Raw genomic sequence first — 10847 nt, forward strand, 5'->3', positions numbered from 1 at the left:
TTTTAAAAGAAAAAAATTCTACTTTGTGCAAATGAATTTCACTTGCACTGCTGTGTCAGTATATATGGAAGAATAAACAAGCAAACAAAATAGGGGAAAAAACACAACTGTCAAAACCAGCTGTTCAGCCAACATATTCTGGCAAATCTGAAGAATATTTATAGTTTCTTTATTAATAAATCCAGGTCAGAAGTAACCTAGATATCTGAGGGATTTCATTTGGTTGTGACTGTGCTCAAACTGCTTAGTACTTTATAGACATTCTGCTAGGAAAATATTTACATTTTCAGAAGCTTCCTAGGGAAATTTTTACACATTTACTTTTCCTTTTGTTAGCAGATTCTCATCTGTCTATAGTCGGACTTCAGTGAATAAATGATAACATTATTTCATGCCTAATAGAATTCACAAAAGATTTAGGGATTCTTTATAAACCTTTCTTTCAAAACAAGTGTTTCAGTTGAGTAAGTCTTTAGAAAATTGTACTACAAATGTATTTGTTAGTTATATTGTCATCCATTAGTCTATAGATATTAAAAATAAAGTCAACTGCAAAGACTCTTGAATAATAATATATTTGGATAAGGTTGACTTGTTTTAACTGATTTTTTTCCATATGAAAAGGAAAAGCATTTTCAGCAAAACAGCCAGACACAAGATGTTCCTCCAGTGCTGGCTAATCATTCAATCGAGTAGCAGAAATTGCATGGACCATCACAGGTTCTTTTTATATCTGAGAAAGTGAAATATATAAACTAAGACGAATTTTCAACATGAACAAACACAAAGGGCACATCACCTATCAGAGAATTTCAAAACTGAATTGGCTGAGAAAATAGCTGCTGCTTATTTGTAGTCCATTTTATTTTTCATCTAGAAATATCTCCACATGGAAGTCAGGTAAAGGGAAGATTCAGGGACTTATTTTTACTTTGCTGTCAGATTTCTTCAATGCCAGATTTTATTTTATTTTTTAAATTAATTTTTATTGAATATAGTTGATTTACAATGTTGTGTTAGTTTTTGCTGTACAGCAAAGTGAATCAGTTATACATACACATATATCTACTCTTTTTAAGATTCTTTTCCCATATAGGTCATTACAGAGTATTGAGTAGTGTTCCCTGTGCTATACAGTAGGTTCTTATTAGTTACCTATTTTATATATAATAGTGTATATATGTCAATCCCAATCTCCCAATTTATCCCTCCCCTCCATTCCCCCCTTGGTAACTGTAAGTTTGTTATCTACATCTGTGACTCTATTTCTGTTTCGTAAATAAGTTCATTTGTACTATTTTTTTAGATTCCGCATACAAACGATATCATGTTATATTTGTCTTTCTCTGTCTGACAAATATTATAGCAAACATAAACAAGGTAAGTAAAATTTCTATCTACTGTGTGTAGTAATAGTGTTGGCTGTTAATGATTTTTTTTATACAGAAGCCACTCAATTTGTTTTAGAATAAACTGCTTATAATGACATTCAGGATATTAATTAAAAAAATTCTCACAATGTATTTTGAGTACTCTGTCTTTGTTGCTACAAGGGAAAGGAGGCTTTAGAATGCACTTTGCAGAAACTGAAGCAGTTGGATTCCTCTGATATTGAGGAAAGAAGAAAGCAAGATAAATAAAGAAAAAAAATCCACTAACAACATACTGACATGAAGAGTTATTAAAATGTAGAATCTCAAATCAGGCTTTCCATAGTGCTGTTTACTGTTATCCCCTGTGGTTTGACTAAAATATACAAAGTTGAAAAAAGGAAGAAATGTGACCCAGGCTGTGCATTTTATTTTATTGACTCCATTAAGACATTGACATTACATCATTTTCTAAAAACATAGTTTAATAAATGTTTCTAAAATTTTAGTTTAAATTTAAAAATTCTTAAAATTAAAAATACTATTAAACTATTTATGTCTTTGTATTTAAAGTGAGTTTCTTTTAGAGAACGTATAGTTTGGTCTCACAGTCCTAATCTTTTAAGTGATATCTTTGTATCATTCACATTTCAAGTGATTATTTATATGGTTGGATTAAAATCATATTGCTTGCTGGTTTTTTTTGTTGTTGTTGTTGTTCCATTTGCTCCAATTTTTTTTTTTTCCTGGACTTTTCCTATAAGTAGAATCATACAATATATGTTCATTTCTGACTGGTTTCTTTCAACTAATATAATGATATCAGGTTCATCCATACTGTAGCATGTATAAGTACTTCATTCCTTATTATTGCTGAATATTATTCAGTGTTATGGGTATATTTTATTTATCTATTCATAAGTTGATGGATATTTGGCTTGTTTTCACATTTATGGTATTATGCAGAATGCTACTGTGAATATTTACGTATTTTTACATGGGCATATGTTTTCTATTCTCTTGGAATAGCATTGCTGGTTGTATGGTAACTCTATATTTAACTTTTTGAGGAACTTCCAAGCTATTTTCCAAAGGAGCTGAACCATTTTATATACTCAGCAGCAATTTATGAGGACTCCAATTTCTCTACATCTTCACCAACACTTGTTATTGCTCATCTTTATTTTATTATAACCATTCTAGTGAGTGTGAAATGGTATCTCATTGTGGTTTTTGATTTACGCTTCTCTAATGTCTAATGATGCTGAGCATCTTGTGCTTATTGGCTGTTTGTATATCTTCTTTCAAGAAATCTCTATCCAAATCTATTGCTCATTTTAAATTAGTTTATTTGTCTGATTATTGTTGAATTGTAAGAGTTCTTTATGCTGGAAGCAAGTCCCTTATTATATATATCATTGGAAAATATCTTCTTTCAACTATTGGGGTGTTTTTTCACTTTATTGTATTTATAGAAGTTTAAAAATTTGATGAAGTCCAATTTATCTCTTCTTTTCCTTTTTGTCACTTGTGGTTTTGGTTTCATATAGCCATTGCCCAATCCAAGGCCATTGAGATTTACTCTTTTGTTTTCTTCTGAGAATTTTCTAGTTTTAGCTCTTACATTTAGGTCTCATTAAGCTAATTTTTGTGTATGGTATGAGGTATAAGACGTGAGGTCTTTGCATGTGGATATTGTGTTGTCTGAGCACCATTTGTTGAAAATATTATTTTTCCCCACTGAATTATCTTGGCACCTTTGTCAAAATTTAATTGACCATGAATGTAAGGTTTTTTTTTATAGACCTTAAAATCTTTTTCATTGATCTTATGTCTACTCTTATGTCAGTACCACACTCCCATAATTACTGTAGCTTTGTAGTAACATGTACTGTTCTTCTTTTCTCCTCCTCCTCACCCTCCTCCCCTGCCTCTCCTTCTTCGGCTTTCAGTTAGGATATTTTTCGTGGGAAAAATCTGCTTATAGCTCAGACAGTCATCTCTCAACTCAGCCACCTGTCTGATGGCTCTACTTTATGAGTAATAGAATGGCATAAATTATTTTGATTTTTTTTTTTTTTTTTTTTGTGGAGCACGGGCTATAGAGCACACGGGCTTCAGTAGATGTGGCACGTGGGCTCAGTAGTTGTGGCTCACAGGCTCAGATGCTCCGCAGTATATGGGATCCTCCCGGACCAGGGCCCGAACCCGTGTCCCCTGCATTGGCAGGCGGATTCCCAACCACTGCGCCACCAGGGAAGCCCTGATTCTTTTTTTTCTTTATTCTTTAGGCATATCAAGTCTAATTTTGTGACCTTCATTCAACAACTTTGCAGGATATTTAGTTATTTAATTTTGCTGTTAAGATTACTTTTAGCTAGTTCTAAGTGTGTGGAAATTTTATATTAAAATAATTTAATATTTAAAATTTGTGCATATGTTATATAAGACTTTGGTTTTTAAAATGTACTTTTATCTTATAAACATGATTTAATAATTAAATTCAAATTAATTTTATGGCTTTATGAATGATACTAACTCTTACTGATATTAATTCAACTAGAGAATGAACAGCATAGAAATGAACACACTATAAGTTACAAAAATGAACATTATCGTCTATTATGCAGCAGGAGAGGAACAACTGCTTATTGATTAGAAGAGCTCTTTCTGGAATACACATATCAGTTATGAAAGCTGCTTACCTTGTAACTGTATATCCATCAATCCATTCATTCAAATCAATAAGCAAGCACTGACTGGTCATTGTTCTAGACATGGGATATATATCCAATATTTCTGGCTAGAAAGTATTTATAGTATGATATAGACATAAACAATTAAACAGGAGCTGTTCATGGTGACAAGTACTAAGATATAGACAAACAGAGAGAAGAGGCTCCTATACCAGATTTGAGAGTCATTAAAGGCTAGAAGAAGTAAAGTTTAACGCATGAAAGATAAGTAGGGCTAACATGATGAAACCTGGTGACTATTACTGCTGCCAAGTGAACTTTACATTTTCTGTCTTGCTTCACTAAAAATAATTTGTTTCTAATTATATTTTAATACTACCCCCAAACACAGAAGTATTTGTGAAACTACGAGTTATGAAAAAAGTAAAGACGTTAAGCTGAAGACATTTTAAATATTAAGCCCATGTTATTAACTGTGGATATGTGTTGAAGAGAACAATAAAGAATCAAGCTGTAAGATCTCTGTTTGGTGCCACTGCCTTAAACAATGTTGAAGAGTCATTCTTGTAAAAGATCAATGTTGCTATATCATATTATGCTCAAAGCCTGGGATACCTTTAGGGAGGAGTGGAATTCAATGGTTGCTACTCCAGTCACCTGCCCAGTCACTCAGTGGTTTGAGGAAGAGCTGAGTGTGGTCATAGGTCTACAGACCCTCTCTTTTTTTTTTTTTTTTTATGGCTGTGTTGGGTCCTCGTTTCTGTGCGAGGGCTCTCTCCAATTGCGGCAAGCGGGGGCCACTCTTCATCGCGGTGCGCGGGCCTCTCACTATCGCGGCCTCTCTTGCTGCAGAGCACAGGCTCCAGACGCGCAGGCTCAGTAGTTGTGGCTCACGGGCCTAGTTGCTCCGCGGCATGTGGGATCTTCCCAGACCAGGGCTCGAACCCGTGTCCCCTGCATTGGCAGGCAGATTCTCAACCACTGCGCCACCAGGGAAGCCCCAGACCCTCTCTTTTAAATCGGGGGACACACAGCACATATTCACAGCAGTTCTTCTGCTCGCAGACCTCGTAACCTCTCATTGTGAAAATTTCTTAGTCTAACTGCAATCTTACAGTCCGACTTAACTGAACACTTCCCTTCATTGTTTGAGAGCAGAATCTGATACATATTTCTTAGAAGAAAATTATTACCATAAAAATCTGATATTTTTATTAAAAAATTGACACCCAGAAGAAAACTCATCATTCTTTCCTCCCAATAACAGCATTTTTGTTATACAAAATGAGGTTGCATTGTCATTAGGAGGAAAACAGTATCATAGCACTTGCTACTGTGTTTATTCCACTATAAGCACAACTACTAGAGAAAAATCAACTACTTTTAGGCAAGAAAAATACTATGCTTGAAAATAAATTTGTGTACAGATTCTGAGTTAAATATTATGTTTCAGTGAGATTAGCAAGCACCAAATAGCAACAATGAAGAAAAAGCCACTGAAATTCTTAAGAGCAAATAATCTGCCATTCTCTGGCTTCTGTATCTGAATCTTATCTGCTCAAGCTATCAGGAAGAAGCTGTCAATCAGCTCTATTGCTGAAATGAACGAGTAGATGGTACAGTTTAATTTCATTATGGAAATTGATTTGCATCCTTTATATTTCTTGATTGAAATCTTTCCAGGTAATGGCATTGAAGAAGACTCATAAAACTGCCATGACTGGGGTAATAACTATTATTATGATCAAATTTAATAAAAAAAAGTTCCCTACAATATGGGAACTATGAATAATTCATATAAACTGTTGCTTAAAATGTGATAGAGAGGAAAAGACTTGTAGAAAAAAATCTTAATGTATCCAGACAGGGATGATAACTGGTTTTTGCAAATAATGAATACTTCATGTACAAACGAAGACTAACAAGGCTAGAGGAGAGGACTCCACACAGAGGAAATAATTCCATGTATCTGATTTTTGCGAGATAAGAAGGATGGATGGATTTTTTTAAAAGAACTGTCACAAAAAGCATATTCTAAAAATTAGATTTTGGAGCATCACAATGCTTCTTTTAAATAAGCAATGACTTGAGGAATATTTAAGATAAGTCTGTTTTCATATGTTTGTGAATGATCTGTGCAAAAATGAACATTGATCCCAGTGCTCAAATTTAGCATTTTCCTGTATATTATTATTTAACAGTCACAGTGGCCTAGAAATCCAAGTTAACCCTAAAGAATTTGCATAAAATCAATATCAAAACAATACTTGTTTCAAAAAAGAAGTTTAAAAATGGTTGTTTGTACTTATTTTATATATAGAATTTTTACATGCATAAGTATATCTCTAGCTATAATCAATTTTTTTTATTTGAGTTTTGTTTCAGCTTACTTTTATTTCTTTTAACTCTGTTAATTTCTCTGCTTCCTGCTTTTATTGGCTACCATCTGGTGGAAAAAATTGTAATAGCAGAGCAAGGTTAAAAGATATGTAATAAGACAAAGGTTTTAATTGTAAATATGATTGCCACATAATACTGCTGACATGGGTAGCAAGCTTGATAATACAATTTTGTTCTTATCATACTCAGTTCCATTATGATTATGACTATACAACTCTTAAATAATTTGGAAATTAATATTTTATGGTTTATGTATAAAATAACTATCATATTTTAATGAGTTCCATGAAGGTAGGGACCAATTTGTTGTGATTATTGCAATGTAACCAGGAAGTCCTTGTTGACCTTGACAGACTTATTTTCCACGTATTATTTCAGCATAATTATTATTAGTGCCCACTTTCACTCTCAAACTATACTGCTTTAGAAAATAAAATACATCATTATTCTGTTTATAATCACCAATTAGCGTGGTACCTGTGGATACACTGTGCATTAAATATTTTTAATTTTTTCAGTATTTAAGGGTTTTTTTCTACTTATGTTAGATAATTTAGGCATGGATTCTCTTATTTTAGAATTTCTTCATGAAGACAACATTAAGAAATTAAACCTTCAATTTTGAATAAAAAATGTAATAGTTGACTTCATGTCTTATTTTGGAAGTATATTGCATAGACTATAGCTTATAAAACCTACAAGTTTTTCTTAAGTGGTTAATAATACAATGTGGAATACAAACATGTGTTCTTTGTTGATTACCTCATGATGTCTCAATAGTCATCTCCCTGCACTTGTTAGTAAATGTGCTGAGAGAATGATTTGACAGATACAATGCATTGTGAAATACATCTTACCAGTTGAAGGAAAAAATTGATATAGTTACATTCACATGTATGCAGATAAGCCGTGTATATCACCTGGCAGAATAATTACGTTGTCATTTTATTAACTAATACATTCTCACTATTTTGCACAGAGCATTCCTAAAGATTAATCTCTTAAAGTGTTTAAAATCTCAAAATTTATTTTTATTTATACTCTTTAAGTTATAAATTTTAATCTTTAAAAATTCCAAATATGTTATTATTTCTATGTAATTTTTTTGTTAACATATTTTAATGACCCCAGAAATCACATAGTCAACCTTCTTGATTAAAAGCAGCAGAGGTTATATTCTAATCTGATGCATGCTTATTCCTTTATAAGTTACAGTAATTATCTTCAAAATACTTTAATGTGACAACAGAAATTAACACAGTGTTAAAATTTGTTGCAACTAAGTGAATTAACTATACCTAAGTCATAAATTTGTTGTTCAAACTGGGTTAATCATTTTCCATTTCTCTTTAAGTAATTTGTTACCCTGGCTATTAAAAAAGAAATTTTACAAGACAACTGGAGAAATCAGAAAACTCATTGGATAGCTGATGATAATAAGGAACTTTTTATGATAGTTGATGATATTATGATCATGTTTTTGAAAGATTGCTTATTTTTAGAGGAACATATAAAATATATAAGGAAGAATGAAATAATCTCTTGGTTTAGCTCCTTAAATAATGTGAAATGGGGTTAATTAGTGGGGATAAAGATAAAATAAAATTGGTCATAAATTTTTATTCATTGAAGTTGAATGATGGGTACAGGGTTACACTACTATTCTCTCTCTCGCTCTATGTATGTATATATATATATGTGTGTATATATATATATATACACACACACATATATATGTATGTATATTCATATTTGTATATATACAATTATATATATAATTATATGTCTTTCATGGATATTTTTAATGTACTCACACTTCTTTTAGCTTTTCTCCTGAATGATAAATGATTTTCTTTCATGTAGAATATCTTAGGCTTACAGTAGGCTTAGTAATATTCTGTATTGAGATAAGGATGCTTCTTTCTTTGAGTTATAATATTTTTATGTTTCAGTGTTATTCACATACATGAAAAGAAGGAATTTAAAAAGTGCATTTTGTGTAAAATAATGACTTATATAATTTTGTTCTAATGGTTTATGGATGAAACCTTTGAATGACAAAATATTTCCTTGACTGGATCATGTATATTTACACAGAAAACTCTGCTTAATTGTTTCAAGTATTACCTCTAAAATATATCCTGTATCTATTCATTTCAATATTGTATATACTGTTTTGGTTCAAGTTTAAAAAGAAATGATGAATTAGATAAAATATAGAGTGATAATGAAAGTTGTGGTAAACATGGTTTTGATTCGGCTCACTTTTAAACTTTAGCAGTTTAATCATTTATGTATAAAGTGTGTGTTGCATTAAACATCCTTGCTATAATCAGTTTCTATGACAACCAAGAAGCTGGCAGATTATATTGATTCATGCAGGATGGTTTCCAAGGTTGTAACCAATTTATTAGACGTAATTATTGTATTAGAATGACTGGCAATGATAACTCTAATATAAGTGGTAACATTTCACTATTTAAATTATTCTTACACTTCATGGGATACTTATATGCTTAAAAAATCCTTATGCTAATAATTGGAGAAGGCAAAATTGAAGAGCGACTCTAAAGTACATGTTAAGCTAATGAAACTAGAAAAATATAACAATTATGATTTAAGTTTAAAGAACCAGATTGGTTTTTATTTGATATTAGGAGGGTAGAAATAAATATTTACCCATGAATCTATATTGAAAAATCATCTCAGAACCTTTCAAATGACGATAAATCTTAAAATCAATAAGCCGTGTGTCTTATTTCAGGCTGCTATAACAAAATACCACATACATTATTTCTCACAGTTTTAGAGGCTGGAAGTCTGAGATTAGGGCCCCAGCACAGTTGGCTGAAGACCTTCTTCCAGGTAAGGAGGGGTGAGCTAACTCTGTGGCGTCTTTTTTATAAGAGTACTAACCTCATTCACAAGGGCTATTCCTTTATGACCTCAGCAATTCATAAAGGCCCTACCTCCTACTACCATCACATTGTGTACTAAGAGTTCAACATACAGATTTCAAGGGGGACACAAACATTCAGCCCACAGCAACATGTTACCATAATCTTTATCATTTCCTCAAAACAAGTTTCCTTTCTGTCCTAAATTGCTTTTCACTTAAAATTTTTTTTTTTGGAAGTTACAAGGAAATGATGGAATTATGGTTCTTTACCCATCGTATACAAGGGCTCTAAAAATACCTAAGTAGTTTCCTTTTTTGGAGGTTATGGATTGGGTTTGAGGAACTTTTCACTGCCTGTATAAATTGCAAAATAAAATAGTAGTATAGACCTTTGGCTCTCAGAGCAGCGCCATGGTCATTGGCAAGAACAAGCATCTTACAAAAAGGCAGCAAAGAAGGAGCCAAGAAGAAAGTAGTTGATCCATTTTCTAAAACATACTGATATGATGTAAAAGCACTAATTACCTATGTTCAATGTGAGTAATGTTGGAAAAACTTTAGTCTCAAGGACTCAAGGAACCAAAATTGCATCTGATGACCTCAAGGGTAGTGTTTTTGAAGTGAACCTTGCTGAGTTTCAGAATGATGAATCTGCACCTAGAAAATTCAGGCTAATTACTGAGGATATTCTGGGCAAAAACTGCCTGACCAACTTCTATGACATGAATCTTACCAGTGACAAAATGTTCTCTATGATCTAAAAATGGCAGACCATGATTGAAGTTTATATTGAGATCAAGAGTACTGATGGTTATTTAATTCATCTTGTCTCTGTTGGTTTTACTAAAAAAACATGTAACAACCAGATTCAGAAAGCGTCTTAAGCTCAGGACCACAGGTCCCCAAAATCCAGAAGAAGATTATGGAAATCATGACCCAAAAGTTGTAGACAAATGACTTGAAAGAAATCATTCCCTACAGGGAATGCGGTTACTAACAGGCCGCAGACTGGTACCAGTCCACAGCGGGGCGGGGGGGCGGTGTTGATGACCTCTGCTTTAGTTCATGCTCTTTACCATACAATTTAGAATCATCTTGTCAAGAAATTCCTCCCTACCTAGTGAGACTTTCTCCTATATTGACCCCTAAAAATTCTACAGCTTTTCCTTTTACATGTTTAAACTACCTCTAATTTTTTATATATGGTGAGAAAGTAAATAATTTGTTTTCTTGCAGTTCAAATGTGTGTGTATGTGTGCCCATGTGCTTTGTGTGTGTGCATACATATTTTGGGGGCTTCTTTATGTTCTAATTGTCAATAAGGCTATGCTATTCTTTAGGTCAGTGGTCCCCAACTGTTTGGCACCAGGGACCAGTTTCGTGGAAGACAGTTTTTCCACGGACAGGGGCGGTGGCCGGGGAATGGTTCAGGCAGTAATGCGAGCAATGAGGAGCAATGGGGAGCAGCCTGGGGGTTGGGGA

At 32.9% G+C, this 10847-nt stretch overlaps 1 pseudogene; it reads left to right on the forward strand.

The window, feature by feature from the left end:
* The first annotated feature begins 9776 nt into the window (after positions 1-9776).
* LOC132376435 (small ribosomal subunit protein eS1-like) lies at positions 9777-10362 on the forward strand (annotated as a pseudogene).
* Positions 10363-10847: the final 485 nt, after the last annotated feature.

This window comes from Balaenoptera ricei, chromosome 12 (genome assembly GCF_028023285.1).
Source record: "Balaenoptera ricei isolate mBalRic1 chromosome 12, mBalRic1.hap2, whole genome shotgun sequence".
In the NCBI taxonomy this organism is placed as follows: domain Eukaryota; kingdom Metazoa; phylum Chordata; class Mammalia; order Artiodactyla; family Balaenopteridae; genus Balaenoptera; species Balaenoptera ricei.